At 45.3% G+C, this 17,039-nt stretch overlaps 1 long non-coding RNA gene across 1 annotated transcript; it reads right to left on the reverse strand.

Annotated features, from left to right (window-relative positions):
- Nucleotides 1-4,292: 4,292 nt before the first annotated feature.
- LOC134025358 (uncharacterized) lies at nt 4,293-8,969 on the reverse strand. The gene is made up of 2 exons (XR_009931007.1): nt 7,567-8,969; nt 4,293-7,381 (listed from the first exon to the last, which is right to left on the reverse strand). It is a non-coding gene; the product is annotated as an uncharacterized LOC134025358 (long non-coding RNA).
- Nucleotides 8,970-17,039: the final 8,070 nt, after the last annotated feature.

Below are 17,039 nucleotides of genomic sequence, written 5' to 3' on the forward strand. Positions count from 1 at the left end.
CCTCTCCTGGCTCTCCTTCGATGTGTCTCAGGCCACCTGACATTAGCGCTGATGCCTTTAGCATTTGACCGTTTAACAGCAGTCGGTTCAGCTGCTCTGACTCACCCATTCCGCCTCATTCTCTGACCTCGTCCGGAGGTCCGGGACAACCGAGCCCAGTGGATTGCTGCGGCGGAATGTGCGTGTGTGGCTCTCCGTCTGCACCGATAATTCCAGCCGGTTAATTAACATGCCTCTGAGGGCTGGGCGGTTAATGGGGGATCGAAGTTGTGCAGCGCAGTACAGCTATTGTGTAATGTACCCAGGGCTGTCCATTTTTATCAAATGTTTGGCGTGAGATTACCATACCTGTCAACTTTTGGGTAAAACAATTCAGGGAGACGAGTTGGGGGGTGGGAGAGACGGGGTGTTGCTGCTGGTGTTTCTGATTGGCTGGTAGGAGGCATTTAACTCTGTGTAGCCTAAAGGCCGAATTATACTTCTCCGACTCCGTTACGGACAGACGGACGGACGGAGTCGGACGGATTGGTTGAATTTATAGTACTCCGAAGGCTGTGAGTGCTGAAAACAATTCACCGCCAGAAGAGTAGGTGGCGCAACGGTTTTCTGTAAGTCGTCGTCGAGTGTTTATTTACCTAGGTTATCGAGAAGTCGGAGCAAATGTACAAATTAGCCGTTTCATTTAACTCCAGACAACTATCAACTCGGCAGAAAACTTGCCTCCGTATTAGTTATCCCTTCCTTCTCAGCGTGAGAAATACAAGGTATTGCGTGATAGCGTCCTAATAAACTCAAATAAACCGTGTCGTGTAGGTACCCCCCCCCCCTTTCCACCCCATACCCTACTGTACCTCTCTGCATTAGCCGCAGCAGAATCCCATCGGCTTGTAGGCTACGGCCTGCACGACCTAGCGCTCGCATTAGTGGCGTAGGAGAGCTGTGAAAGGGGAGTATGGAAATTCCTAAGTAATGCAAAGGCTGTGGTATTGTGATTACTTAATTCATTTAGCTGAGTAAATGTTACTTAGAGGGCAAAAAGGCTGAAGGGATAGGTGGATATTTATTTAACAAGTTGACCTCAAAAACAGTGTTCCATACAGGGGCCAGGTCAGAGGATACAGTTTCAACTGTCCGGGGAACAAACCATTCTGAGCAATGGCTGAGCAGGTCACTTCAGAGCAGGACGGTGTTGGGAGAGGCTTCCAAACTCTCTGCACTCTGACCTATCCCAGGCTTTGATTTGCGACTCCTGACACTTGAATTCATTGGGAAACACAAGTCATGACCCGAGAGTTAAGTAAGTCCATTAACACAATCTAGTGATGCTTCATAATGTGTTGCCAGCCCAAACCACCCAGCTTGATCAAGAGAGGAGCCACACTTGTTTTAAAAAAGCAGGATCCAGCAGGGCTGGGACTGATCCTGAGATCAGAGCCTAATAGTCATCATGTATTAGCAGGTCTCCTATTCCTTCACGTCACAAGTGAACTTGAACAGGGAAATTGAAGGAGGACAGTATTTTTAAGCAGGACTATTATTTACTAAGCCAAGCGTTATGACTCTTGTGTGCCGTGGTTGTTAAACAATCTTATTCTGTGCAAACGGACTCTGGAACATGAAAGGAAGTGTGTTTTCCGATCACTAATATTTAACAATGCATCTCAAACCTTCAGTGGAATCCCAGCCGCTGCTATGTTGAATGGAAAACGGGGAGCATATTTCGACACTTTCAGAAAGGAGAAAAAGGTTGGTGGGGGTGGGGTGGGTTGCGGCCTGCTAAAACAATCTCACAGATTTGATACAGGGGCTTTGTAGGACAGAAATATTAATTTAGGAAGTGGGCCTGCTAAATCTATCACTCGGTTATTCTAAGAGGAATTGAAAGAACATTTGCAGCCTGCAGTTCGGGAGTGAGTCCGAACTGTTGTTTTAACGTCTGAAAGTCAGTTTATCATCCGTTTTAGGAAGGGGGAAGTGTTACTGCGAGTATAGTATGTGTTTACCCGAAAGGAAACCTGACACTGCCACCCCATGGACAATGAAATCACAGCAAGAGCTGTTGAATCACCACGTCTGTGACGGAGCGTGTTCTCAGTGACTGTATTTAAGAGACAGTGAGTCACACTCAACAGTCCCTACAGGGCTTGTTAGGGAATGGTAGTGTCAGACGGGGTAATTGTACAGACTTGGCACATGGTCAGAGTTTCTGTCATCTCTTACTGCCTTAATGTGGAAGCTTTGACTAATTCTACCACTAATTCGACTTTTGGGGGACTATTTAACAGATGTCCCTCACACTCACTTTCAGTGTCCTTGATATTTCACTACTACACAGGGGCACTCCATGTCACTCAGTTGTAGTTTCTGGTCTTGGGCTTGTGTTGACTGTCCCTGTCAGATATGCCTGTAGATTTGTGAGATCTGTGCAAATAAATGTGTGTGTGGGTCTGAATGGTGAGACTGCAGTCTGAACAGTGGGCAGTACCCGAGATCGTCACGGGTACGTGGGAGGTCCTGGGTTTACAGCTCGGGACTGCAGTGTGCCTCGACTGGAGTTTGTCACTCACAGATTTATATTTCTTTCTATTAAATCCCCTTTATGAGCCCACCGAGCTGGGAGGAGGGGAGAAGGAAAAGGTGGATGGAGAGTGAGAAAGGTGGAGAAGGATAGGAGAGAAAAGAAAGTAGACACAGAGACCACAGCAAGCCTGAGGTGTTATTGAGCCAGAGGTGGCAACTGCCAAACCACACATCGACTGCTGATTCATATGGCATCTGTTGCTTAGCATTAAATTCAAGTTATAGGACCTAGTGGTGGCCCATACATTGGTCCTGTCCACGAACAGACCAAGCCCCAACCCTCTAGGCACCTCTGAGAGGATTCCTGTAGGAGTGGGCATGACATCTCTGCCTAGGTTACCAAAACGCAGTGTGAGCTGGGTGCTGCTTTACTGTCACACTTTACATTTTTCAATTTAAACAGGGTCAAGTAAAGTATTGTTTGTTTTTGGACAGAGAACCAAACCTGTGTCCCAGACTGACTTTCTCCAGCGCACCTCTTCCTTTGTGCACCAGAGGGCGTGTTATGTCCTTCGTCTGACACTAAACCCAGTCTTAAACGTGATTCAGTTCCTCAGCTCTCTTTCTGCGTTCTCTCCCTGTGTGATTAATGAGCATGTCTGAATTTGAGACACGTCACCATCGCCCGTTCCCCTGTACTGCTTCCACGATGAGGACGTACATGGTGGGCATGAGCAGCATACACATGCATGTCGGGCACGGGGAAGTGGAGGTGGGGGCGCCTTTACATTCCCCTCATTTCCTCCCTTCATCTTTTTTTTCCCTCCCCACCTGCATTATGACAAAAAGACTGCATTTCCAAGCCAAGCCAGCATTCAGTCCCCCCCCCCCACACACACACACTCACCACTTTCCCACTGCCAAGATGAGCCACCTACATTTAGCCCTCCAGACCAGTAGAGGCCCTGGCTTTAACCAGCCTCTGAAACCATTTTATAGGTAAAGTGTGTGTGAACCGTGAGGGAAGTGTGTGAGGTGGGGGGGAGGGGGCAGGTTTGACAAGCGCATTCACAAAATCGTGACATGAAAAAATGCCGCCCCGGGCGGCTGCCCGGTCCGCCCGTGCCTAAAACCGCCCCTGAGTGTGAGAGAATCAGTCTCCTACCAGACTAAGTGTTCAACAGGGCCTTTTTAGAAAGCTGAATCAAAATTATTTAATGAAGATTGAATGAGGAGATCACAGATTTGTTGTAAAGTCTTTTGCATTAGTGGACGTTTGTATTTAATTCCTTAAGGTTACTACTGATTAGGGGTGCAAAACCCACCCCTAAGGGTCCCTCAATATTTGCGCTACATAGACAACGCCGGTGTCAAAAGGTTCGTGTTGTTAGCGATTGTGTTGCTTGTATTTTTATTTACGTTCCGATGCCAATTTTAGACTTGAATTAAGTTTTTGTGGAAGAAAGTGCCTTTTGTCGCACAAGGGAACTCAGCAACGATGCATAGATACGACGTGCTAGTGTACTAGCAGCATCATATATTTAGGAAATTCAAGACTTGCATGTACAGTAAGTATTGTCAAATTAAATAATGTATTTAAACTTAGCTTGTGTGGTGCGTCGCTGTCTTAAATGACACAGCCTACACTTTGTCATGTGGCGGGGTGGTTGACTATGCCACTCTCACAGATGGGGTGAGAGACCCTCAGTTGGAAATACTATAACTAAGACTAGTGTCCTGTCCAATCAAATGAACCATTACAGAGGCGGTGGTATAAAAAATAAATATGTTTATTATGGCCACAGTGTTAAAATCAGACGGTACATGCTACAAAAATAACAAACACAGGAGGACGTGACTGTGGGCCTACGATACTTGGGCCTAAAATGGTGTATGGTTGAGTGAACTCACAACTTGCGGAAGGCTACAACACACGTGACTAGGGATGCAAATATAAATAGTGCATCCGTCCCTACATCCAGCGTGCCAGCACCCACTCATCGCCTGTTACTGTAGCAGAGAGGTTGGCTGTCACACTCTGTATCCTGGCCAGTGGGGGCTCACAACAGAGTGTGGCTGCTAGCTACCGACTTGGGTCGGCCACAGTCTCTAGCATCGTGTACAAAGTTTGCCAGGCCATACACACGGCACTGAAAGATGAGTTCATCCCCTACCCATCCAGAGCTGGGTTCCAGGAAATAGCTAGGGATTTCTGGCGGATGTGGAACTTCCCCAACTGCATTGGTTGCATTGACGGGAAGCATGTGCAGATCAAAGCCCCTCCATCCGCCGGCAGGGAATATTTCAACTACAAGGGAACGCACTCCGTGGTGTTGATGGCAGTTTGCGATGCCCAGTACCGATTCACCATGCTGGACGTTGGAGCCTACGGGAGGCAGAGCGACGGGGGGATTTTTCAGGCCAGTCGGTTTGGGCACGGGCTTCTCCAGGGGACACTTGATCTTCCTCCGCCAGCCGATCTTCCTGGAAGTATACAGTGCCCATCCCACACACCTTTTTGAGAGATGCTGCCTTCCCCCTACACGCGAATCAGATGCGTCCCTACGGTAAGATTCCTGTTGTTACTCTCCTCACGTTGGAGGCACACAGCACAGCACCTCGTGTGGCTCTTCTGATTGTGCACCGGTAAAACTATCCTGACGGCAACAATTAAATAATTCCCAATAAGTCCCAAGCGGAACAAAAAATTGGTTCCCCCTTTTCCTATGGTTTTGGCTAAATAATAGGAAATTACTTGACAGTAAATGTATTACTTATTTATTCAAATGATTATGCTGAAATGTACCTATTTATTGCCCCTTAAACCCAAATATGGACTGAAATATTCTCGAATAAATCTCTAAATATGAGTTGCCTCTGACGAAAATCACTTCTATACGCAGGTACCAATCTTGATGAAGGTAGAAAAATCTACAACTACAGGCACTCAAGAGCCAGGAGGGTGATCGAAAACACCTTTGGAATCATGTCTGCGCGATAGAGGGTCCTAGGTCGGCCCATCGAGTTCAATCCAAAGAAGGTGGTTGATGTGGTCAATGCCTGTGCGGCTCTCCACAACTACCTGTGTTACACAGACGCTGCGAACTCCTTGGCCACTAGGTATTATTATACATTCAGGTGTAATAGCAGCAACAGGAATCAAATAGGAATCAAAGATCTTCAAAGTCTAGCCTTGTTATACTTATATAATCCAACTCATCACCCTGTATAATGTGTGTTTGTGCATATTTCATCTGTCAGGTATATCCCACCAAACTTTACTGACACAGTGTCAGCAGCTCAGGAGATCCAGCCAGAGGAGTGGAGACGGGTGGTTGCCGGGGACAATAACCTCATGGGTATTGGGCGTCTGTCAAACGCGAGGGCATCCCAAGCTGCCGTTGCCACCAGGGATGACCTCAAGATGTTTTTTCAATCGATACAGGGTCAGTTACCCTGGCAGCTTGACCACGTCAGAAGGGGTCTCCTCAATCCCCACCCACAACAATAACTGCAATAATGAATAATAATATACTGCAATAATAAATAAAAATATACATCTCATCAAGTTCACAAACATATTACTGGTGATAGAGGCAGATAGGTGCACACACAGCTGGGAAACCAGTTAGTTTGGAAACCAGTAGGGACATAACACCGGTGACAACGTTGTTAGAATAGCTTGTTTCAAAGGGGGTTCAGCTTGTTTCATAATAAACGGACCCATCTGCAAACGACGCAAGCAAGTACCCTCTCTAGTTTAATTTAGAAGACTTAAGTAAACTGTAATGACAACCAAATTGTATGTATTGAGGAATCTGAAGCGATACAAAAACATTCGACTTTTCAATATGCTGTTACACGTTGCGCCTTGTGCTGGCGAAAAACTTTGGGAATACTACTTATACGCTGGTGATGGCACCTATGGGATGTATAATCATCTTTTAAGTCACCTGTCAACAAACCAAACCGAAACCGTGACCCATAAACCGCAATACATTTACATTTATGCATTTAGCAGACGCTTTTATCCAAAGTGACTTTCAAGAGAGAGCTTTACAAAAGTGCATAAGTCACTGATCATAACAACGAGATAGCCCCAAACATTGCGGGCAGCCAAAACATGAAGCATACATTGTGAAAAACCAAATAAGTGCCAAAGGGAAGAACCATAAGAGCATGCAGGTAAACAAGTTACAATTAAATAACATGAACCTCAAAAAGTGCAAGAGTGTACCTGTAGTGGAGTCAGGTGGCTGAGCAGTTAGGGAATCGGACTAGTAATCTGAAGGTTGCCAGTTCGATTCCCGGCCGTGTCAAATGACAAGGTGTCCTTGGGCAAGGCACTTCACCCTACTTGCCTCGGGGGAATGTCCCTGTACTCCCGGATGATGTAATTCGCTCTGGATAAGAGTGTCTGCTAAATGACTAAATGTAAATGTAGAAAAGCAATCAACACTAAAATATTTCACAGCGAGTACAAGAATTTAAATTTGTTACAACTAACCAACAAGTCTCTTGTTAAGAATCATTGTGATCCTGGAGGAAACTAGCATCAGGTCCAGAAAATCATTCCTAAGTACGATTTTATTCCCGGAACAAGTGCGTCTTAAGCCTTTTCTTGAAGGTGGGGAGACAGTCAGTGTCTCTGATGGAGGTGGGGAGATGATTCCACCATTGGGGGGCCAGACAGGAGAAGAGCTTGTGTTGGGACCAGGCGCTCTTGAGCGGTGGGACCACCAGACGGTTGTCAGAAGAAGACCGTAGGTGGCAGCTGGGGGTGTAAGGCTGGAGGAGAGACTTGATGTAGTCGGGTGCAGTCCGGTTCACTGCTCGGAAGGTCAGTACCAGGGTCTTGAATCTGATACGTGATGGGTAAGTAAGTAAATAAAATGTATTTATACAGCGCTTTTCACAGACAGGGTCACAAAGTGCTTTACAATGTTCATTGTCAATATAACATAAAAGTCTAATAATAAAAAATTAAATAAATAAAAACAGATAAAAATTATCAATAGACCAAAGACAGATTACTCAAAAGCTAACCTGAACAAGTGAGTCTTCACTTGTTCTTTTCTGGTTGGCAAAGCATTCCAGAGTCTGGGTGCCATAGCGGCAAAAGCTCTATCCCCACATCTTCAGACGAGTGCGTGGCGTGGATAGCAGATTTTGGCTAATAGGTCTAAGAGACCGGAAGGGGGTGTGTAGGTGAATTATATTGGCAAGATAAGCAGGAGCCTGACCATGTAAAGCCCTACAGGTTATGGTGAGAATTTTGAATTGGATCCTGTAAATTACAGGAAGCCAGTGAAGGGAGCAGATTAGAGGAGTGATATGAGTTCGCCTGTTTGACCTTGTAAGGAGCCTAGCAGCAGCATATTGCAGACGGTTTGACCTTGTAAGGAGCCTAGCAGCAGCAGATTGCAGACTGTGAAAAACAGGTTTGTTGAGTAGCCAGTGAAGGGAGATGAGAAGCGGGGTAACATGGGAGCGTCTGGGTAGGTTGAAGACCAGACGGGCTGCTGCGTTTTGAATCCTCTGAGGGCAGGTTGCGCATGCTGGGAAACCAGCGAGCAGCGAGTTGCAGTAGTCCAACTTTGAGAGAACAAGTGCTTGGACTAGCAGCTGGCTGGAATGCTCAGACAGGTATCTCCTGATCTTCCGGATGTTGTAGAGGGTGAATCTACATGACCGGGAGACTGCAGCAATGTGGGCCGTGAGGGAGAGATCGTCATCCATGGTAACCCTGAGGTTCCTGGCAGAGATCCCAGGGTCGCAGATCCCAGGGTGATTGAGAGATCGTGGGAGATGGAGGGCTTGGCCGGGATGATGAGAAGTTATGTTTTGGCGAGGTTCAGCTGGAGGTGGTGCTTGGTCATCCAGGCGGAGATGTCTGTGAAGCAGGCCTCGATCCTAGCTGAGATCCCCAGATCAGTCGGGGGGAACGACAGGTACAGCTGCGTGTCGTCAGCGTAGCAGTGGTAGGAGAAGCCATGGGAGGTGATGATTGGTCCAAGTGAGGTGGTGTAGAGGGAGAAGAGGAGGGGTCCAAGGACGGAGCCCTGATGGATCCTGACACTTTTCCTCCCCAGGAGACCTGGTAGGATCTTCCCGACAGGTAGGATGAGATCCACTGAAGTGCAGTGCCAGTGATGCCCATTTCAGAAAGTCTGGTGAGCAGGATCTGATGGTTAACCGTGTCAAAAGCTGCAGAAAGGTCCAGCAGAATGATGACGGATGACCTCGAAGCCGCTCTGGCAGACGACTGGAGGGCAGTGGTGACTGACAGGAGGGCAGTTTCTGTGGAGTGGCCAGTCTTGAAGCCCGATTGGTTGGGGTCAAACAGGTTGTTCTGAGAAAGAAAGTTTGACAGTTGGTTAGATACAGCACGTTCAATTGTTTTTGAAAAGAAGGGTAGCAGTGATACTGGTCTGTAGTTCTGGAGGATGGCTGGGTTAAGGGAGGGTTTTTTGAGTAGAGGGCTGACTCTGGCCTGTTTGAAGGCAGAAGGGAAAGTGCCGGAAGCAAGAGAAGCGTTGAGGACATGGAGAATATAAGGATGGAGGGAGAGATGGTTTGAAAGAGAGGGGAGGGGAGAAAGAGTTTAGACATTTAGTTGGGTCAGTCATAGAGGGTGGGAAAGGTGGGTTTAGGGAACCGACTGCTAATGTCTGTGACTTTTTTTCTCAAAGAAGTGGGAGAAGTCGTCTGCTGTTAAGGTGGGGGGGGGGGAAGTGGGTTAAGAAGGGTGGAGAACTTAGAGAAAAGTTTGTGGGGATTTGAGGCAGAGTTAATTTTGTTCAGGAAGTAGTGGGTTTTAGCACCAGTTACGTGGGCAGAGAAGGATTTAAGGAGTTTGAATTTAATTGGATAAAAGATTGATCAGAAATGTGTAGTGGGGTTACAGAGGTTAAGTCAGTGATACAGTTACGTGTCAGGATGAGGTTGAGCTGTTTTCCTGCCTTGTGGGTCGCCGGTGTGTTCAGCAGCGGAAGTCAGAAGAGACATGAAGTCGACGGCCTGCCTTCCTTCAAGGTGGATGTTGAAATCTCCAAGGATTATCAGCGGGGTTCCATCATCCGGGAGGACGCTGAGGAGCATGTCCAGCTCCTCCACAAAGTCGGCTAGCGGCCCTGGTGGGCGATAGAGAACAACTAAGAATGCTTTGATAGGATCAGTTAGCATCACATAATGGTGTTCAAATGATTTGGCGGTAACAGAGAGTGGGGTGGATGTGTATTTGATATGTGGGGAAAGAAGCAAACCTGTCCCACCATCTCGTCCGGTTGAGCGGGGTGAGTGAGAGAACGAGTGGTTGATGGAGAGAGCAGCTGGAGTTGCAGTGTTCTCTGGGCAGATCCATGTCTCTGTCAGCGCAAGGGCATGAAGAGAAGCATGAGATGCAAATGCCGGGATGAAGTCTGCCTTGTTCACAGAAGACTGGCAGTTCCAGAGCCCTATAGACAGAGAGAGGACAGGTGGAGAAGATCTGGATAGGTAGCTAAGGTTAGAAGTGGACCGTATATACTTTGAAACATGTCTACGTCTGTGAGTGGTGTAATGAACAGGAATGCTGAAGAAACACATGCTAGCTATGAATATCTTCTAGGTGGATTAGGATACAAATAGGGTGATACTTATCAGAAGAGGTGATCCGGCCTCGTCGGCCATCCTCGGTGGACTCCTGCAGGTAAACTCCCTGTCTTTGTTCGACCGAGTCTTCGTGCAACGAGGCTGCCAGACGAGTCTGCCACTGCAGTGCTAGCCGCCTTAAATATGCAAGGCGCAGCTGACAATGACCCTAATTAGAGGAGTCAGGTGGCTGAGCGATGAGGGAATCTGGCTAGTAATCAGAAGGTTGCCAGTTCCCGGCTGTGCCAAATGACGTTGTGTCCTTGGGCAAGGCACTTCACCCTACTTGCCTCGGGGGAATGTCCCTGTACTTACTGTAAGTCGCTCTGGATAAGAGCGTCTGCTAAATGACTAAATTTAAATGTAATTATAATGCGCTCTGAATGATTACAAATCCCAGGAGCTATTTAACCACATACAGTCAATGACCCTAATTATAATGTACACAAAGCAGAGTCTGCGCGGTGGCAAGTACCCTGAAACTCGATCTCTAGCTAGCTACCTATTGACCAATTTAGATGCTATACCCTTACACTCTGCCCTTGAGACTAAGTTTTAACTAGACATAAACCGAACCATGGGGATTGTTGAATAGTTGCACCCCTACTACTGATTAGCTTTTAAAATACCGTAATTTCATTTTTTTTTTGTAAAATGTTTTGGGAGGGCGAAGTCGTTCATGGGGTAGATGATATTCTCTATTGCAGTGCTCATAGTAGTAATGCTAGTGATTAAGATTACTGTAGTTGATTTGGTTTGAACTTCATTGGAGTTTGTGCACACAGGTAAAAGCATTTTACTTGTCTTGATGATGTTTACTGAAAAGCCGGTTGGCAGAGGACAACACTGCCACCTACCGGATGGCACTGTCGAAAGGGGGGGGTGGGTTGTGTTTGTGGATCAAAAAGCTATTTGTGTGTGGATCTCAAAAGACCGAAAAGAATGTCTCAATAATACGTCATTGGAAGAAGGATTTCATGTGTGTATTGGGCGATCCACAAATGCAGATTCAACACTTCACACGCGAATTGTAGATTTACAAATGACGGACCATGAGAAATGCACACACGAAATGTTAAGTATTTTAAGAAATTACAAACGATATATTTACAAATGGACATCTATGTATACAAATCATAGCACATTTATGTAAATGCAAACTTAAAAATCACGAGTAATAATTTTGTTTTTGTGGATCGAAAAACACATTTGTAAATCGTGAAACATTTGTGGATCATGGTACTTTACGCATTTACGAATACTTTTGAGACATACCTCTATCCATATTCGAGAGCCCTAAAAGAGTCCTTCCATATGCTCCATTCAGTTTCTTTATCTGGGAGAAGTGGAGCAACCCACTCACTTTTTGAAGTACTTATGTCCTTTCGATGTCTTACAGGGTAAGTCGTTGTTGCCCATAACAGGCTAGCATTCTGCTAACGAATGCTGATTGGTTAGTGAAGGACTGCAGACATCCCAACCTGCAGAGACTCATTTCCGGGAGGTGGCTTCTCTACCACCCCCCCCCCCCCAATCCGCACGCATGATGTACCCCCACAACCAGCACGTACAACACAACAAACCCCCCACCCCCCCGGGACGCAATCAGGCCGCGCAATATGCACTGTTTAGACCATAAATCTCTAGGGGAGTCAGGTGGCTGAGCGGTTAGGGAAGCGGGCTAGTAATCTGAAGGTTGCCAGTTCGATTCCCGGCCGTGAAAAATGACGTTGTGTCCTTGGGCAAGGCACTTCACCCTACTTGCCTCGGGGAGAATGTCCCTGTACTTACTGTAAGTCGCTCTGGATAAGAGCGTCTGCTAAATGACTAAAAGTAAAGTAAAGTAATCTCAGGCCGTACAATGTGTATGACGTCAATGAGATTTTAAAAGGCTTTGTAGAACAGAAAGGCGACTTTAAAAAATCTATCACCCAGCGGTGTTTATTTTGTTTGCCTCCCCTTTCGAATTATGACAAAAAATTATATCCTGAGAAAAGTGGATTTTGAGGGGTATAGCTCCATAGACCTCCATTCATTCTGCACTCGACCGTTAGCGCCCTCATATGGAACTAGAGTGGAACTGCAACCAGTTCAGAACCCGGAAGTTTCCCGAGAGTGGCAGTTCTCTCTATATTAGACATTCTCTGGAATTAGCTTACCGCAATGACTGTTTATGAGCGTTACCATGACAATCGCCGGCTCCGGAAGTCGCGCCCATAATTCAGGAAATGGATCATGGGAGCTAGGAATAAGGTGGATAGACCAATTATCACCCTACGTCACACGACTGTCAAGCATGCTCAACTGCGCATGTCGGAGGCAAAAAGACAAACTTCTCCCGGGTACAATACACTTGGAGTGTCGATCACGTCATCATATATCTCTGGCCACTGGATTTCAGGGCTTGACATTAACTTTTTGAGGCACTTGTCCTTTGGACAAGTACATTTACGTTTCATTTGTCCATGCACAAAAGTCACTTGACCCCGATACCTTTAAATAGCCTGACCAAGTGATCGGGCAAAACTAGCGTGGCTAACGGAGGTCACTTTCTCAGGCAAATGACGAATGAAACAGGCTCGGTTAAAGAAATCTGAGATGCTGGCTATCTTCAGCAGGCTCATCTACAAAAGGCAGTCCTCCCTGACATTTTTAGTGTAGAATGGAGTGAACGGGCAAAACTAGGCTGGCTCGGGCAAAACTAGCCTGGCTAACGGAGGTCACTTTCTCAGGCAAATGATGAATGAAACAGTCTTGGTTAAAGAAATCCGAGATGCTGGCTATCTTCAGCAGGCTTGTATCTACAAAAGGCAGTCCTCCCTGACGTTTATAGTGTAGAATGGAGTGAAATACAACATTGTGCACACTGCCAGTGAGCGACCCGAGTCTGACTGAGGCTAACAACGTCAAAACAGTGTAACGGGGATGCAGTCTCACTCAGATTGCTAGTTTTACACAAATCACAAAAATAATCGGACCAGCTGGCTAAAAGCAGAATTCCCATATCTATTGAAAGCTGCCCTGCTCAACTTTTTAGGTGTAGAATTGACTGTAAAACTGTAAAATTATGAACTTTGTGACATGACATGAAGACATGGCTGCCGCCTAAGACTATGCGGTCTACTGGGCGACATTCTCACTCAAATTTCAAGACTTTCGTGACCCAAATCAAAATTCTGATGTGACAGATCAATGGGGAATCGCTTTCTCTCAAAGGCTGTCCTCCTCGACCTTTTTGGTCTTTTTAAATCGAACTGTTGAAAAGGGTGCCTGCCCCTTTAAGAAGAAGGACTGCGGGAGCATTCAACGACTAGTGACGGTTATTTTTATTAGAGCCCGCAATAAGTCAGAAAGAGTTCGACAGGATTTTAGAGCTGTTAAGTTTAAGTTAGTTAGCTAGGATAAGTCGAATTGTGTGCGTCCACCTAAATGTAAGTTGACTTTGTGTTGTCCGTTTATGAAAACGTGTTAGCCTAAGTAAAGTAAATTGTATGTAATGTATGGTTTACAGTTCAATGCTAGCCTACTAACGGAGCTAAGCGCTGTTTAGTTTCGGTTTAAGAGAACGTGCATATTTTATTCTGCATTACTTATATATATATATATATATATATATATATATATATCTATGTTTGTATTTACAGAAACCACACACACATTTATGGAAAGCCGAGTTAGTCAAAATTAAATAAATAAATAGGTAAATAAATAGATAAATACGTACATAAATAAATATGGCTATGAAATTAATTATGAAATTAAAAAAAGATGGCAATACATATATAAATTAGTGGTGGGCCGTTAACGCGCTGCGACTCTCATCGGCGCTAAAAAAAATATCGCCGTTAATCTATTCTTAAAGTTGGGTTGGGAGCTGGGTCTATACTACGCAAGCTATGATGACTTTCACCTTGATATTTTAGCGCGGATGTATACCTAGCAGAATTGCACTGTAGGGGGCGAGAACGAGTCTTCGAACCTGTGTGTATGCCTTGTGTATGAAATTATCACATCAAACGTGACGTGCTAACATGGATGCAGCTATGAAGCTGCCTGGTTTGCTTCAGGGAAAATGTATTTTTAAGAAGCTTTCTGTTGAGTTATACTGTTGTTGCAGCTAACGTTGTATTCGGAGGAAAAGAGTGGACGATAGGTTGATCACCTTTTAGCCGTTCTTGGCATATTTATTGTATGAGCTGCAGACACATCAGTCTCACGGTCAGACAGCTTCTGATTGAACATATCAACTGGAACAAAAATGACGCAGACGCGCCCTCCACAACACACACGCTACAGAGGTAGCGCCTCCCCGTGGCACAAACATACATCCAACCACAGAACAGCACAGCACCACATCACATACAATTGAGGACATAATGAACGCATTTCAACACTTTCCAATGGAAACCTCGACAAGACTAAGGTTGTTTGCACCTTGTGCTATGCAGAATTAGTTTACTGTAGGAGTTCTTCCAGTCTCAAATACCACCTAAACGCAAAGCATCCCTTAGCTAATGCGGAAGATGCCGGGCCAAGCACTGATGTAGCGCAGGGGAAGAGTCGTCGTCAAACTACGAGTGCAACCGAGGCAAGCCCGTCAGCACAGCTCTATCAGCCAAGCTAACTAATCTAATAAACAGTTAATAAACACAAGTACATCTTATTGATTTATTTTCATCACCAATTATCATAGTAGAACAGCTTTCTCAAGCAGTTTGTGATGCATTTTGGAAACAGGAGATGAGCTCCTGGTCTAATGCGCCACCTGGCTTGAGAAACCCGTTCTCAAAGACTTACTTTTAGTCATTATTTTGGTAGCACACATTCTGCATTTGCATTCTGAATGCCTTTGGCGGAATGCAAATGAGCCATTTTAATCTAGATTAACGCCAAGATTACAGTGAGATTAATCTAGATTTAAAACATTAATCTATTCCCACCACTAATATAAATATAGCATTATATAATTATATAGCTGAATCCATTTACCGACATCAATAAATAAATACATTTATTTATTTCAAAATGACGTTTTTGTAAAGACAACATTTATTTATTTCATGGGACATTTATTTCCTAATGCCACATTTTTTTATTTTTTGAGACATTTATTTCCACATATATTTCCACACCACATTTATTTCCACACCGCATTTATTTTTGTGCTGTATTTATTTCCGATCTCACATGCAAACGAGAGGGGCGTGGTTATCTTTGGACCAACGCAGCTGCACACAAGATCGAAGGCAGATAGGGACACCGAGATTCGGTAGATGATGGAAGACATTAGTCGTGTCAGAGATCGCATGCTGGCCTTATAGATCAAATTGATCAGCATGGCTTGTCAGGATGTATTATTTTGGCAAACATTGTAGATTTAGTATAGGTACTTGGGCCAACAAGTGCTCTACAGAACATAGATATGAAGTCTTAAATACCACCTAGGAAGACGTAGTGGTGGCAGTGATTGTTAGCTTTGCAAACGAGTTACACGTCACACGAGCTAAAGCAATGTTTACAAAGGTAACTTCAGCGCTACGTTGCAGCTATCAAAGACCAAGTCCCCACATGTAGGCTACTAGGTCACCGCCATCACTCCCATTGGGAACCAATGATAAAAAGGCAGAGACGACACAGACATTGTGGGCAAAGCTTGTCTATATTGTATGCTTTTCGGCAGTGCGATGCCACTGTCACCCCCCATACAGGTAGCTCTACAGCTATCCCCTTAGCACAGGTGCTGGACACCCGCGGTGTTATCGCCCTGGTTTACAGACTACCTGGTTTCTGTAAGCATGCGAGCTGTGCGTTCACCTAACAGCAGCAGCTGCCGTTGGCCTTTATCACCAGATTCGTCACAAATTCACACAACATTATTGGCGAATTTCAAGTCACATCTCATATCGCATCTCAAGTCGCTGCTGTAGGCTAAGAAAGAAACCGAAAATAAAACAGTTGCAAGCTGGCATGAAGTGGGATTCGATCGCACTATAGCAAAAAGACATGATTGTTGGTCAGTTGAAGCTATTCAGGCTCATGGATGAAAGGAGCTTGTAGTCACAAATTTATTGGCATTTAAGCAACATTTTGTATGGCCTGGGTTCATCGAAAACAGCTGGTTATCGTGGGCACACCATAAAATACCCGAATGTGTAGGCTAATCACGTAGGCCTATTTGGGGTTGTCTTGAGGCAATAGACAAATTTCCCACGATACCACAGCCCCTTATGAAACTACATCTTACAAATTAGCCTACTTAAATCGTCACTGTGAACCCAGACAATAGGTTACAATCAAAATACGCTACACCCTAAAGGAAGATTCTTGTTTTGGCTTTCTACACTTGCCGTCTTGCACACAAACACGGTGCTTGATAAGTCTCAAACCATTTAAGACTTAGCACTTATCCGCCCAAGTACCTCTACAAAATCTACAATGTGTGCCACAATAATACATCCTGACAAGCCATGCTGATCAATTTGATCTATAAGGCCAGCATGCGATCTCTGACACGACTAAAGGCCGATTTATACTTCTCCGTTTTTACGGAGACGGACACAGGGAACGCCCTCTCCGACGAGGAATTCCCTCTCCGTGCCCTCTCCGAGCCCCTCGGAGAGCTCTACGTGCACCTCCTGATTTTCTTGACTATCCGTCTGTCCGTCCGTCATTTTACGGATACCCCTTGGCTGTGATTGGTTCGTATTAAGAACCGCTTGTGTCAGGGGCGGGGTTGCCGTGATAAACAGGACGAACAGAATCCTTTGACCGCCATTGTTGTAAGTTTTTACAATTCATATTTCAGCTAAACAGTACATGTAAATCAGCATCTGAATTAAAATGTGATGCGAAATGGGCAGTGTAGTTGCTGAAAATGTGCGTATTTT

Source organism: Osmerus eperlanus, chromosome 8 (assembly GCF_963692335.1).
Source record: "Osmerus eperlanus chromosome 8, fOsmEpe2.1, whole genome shotgun sequence".
In the NCBI taxonomy this organism is placed as follows: Eukaryota; Metazoa; Chordata; class Actinopteri; order Osmeriformes; family Osmeridae; genus Osmerus; species Osmerus eperlanus.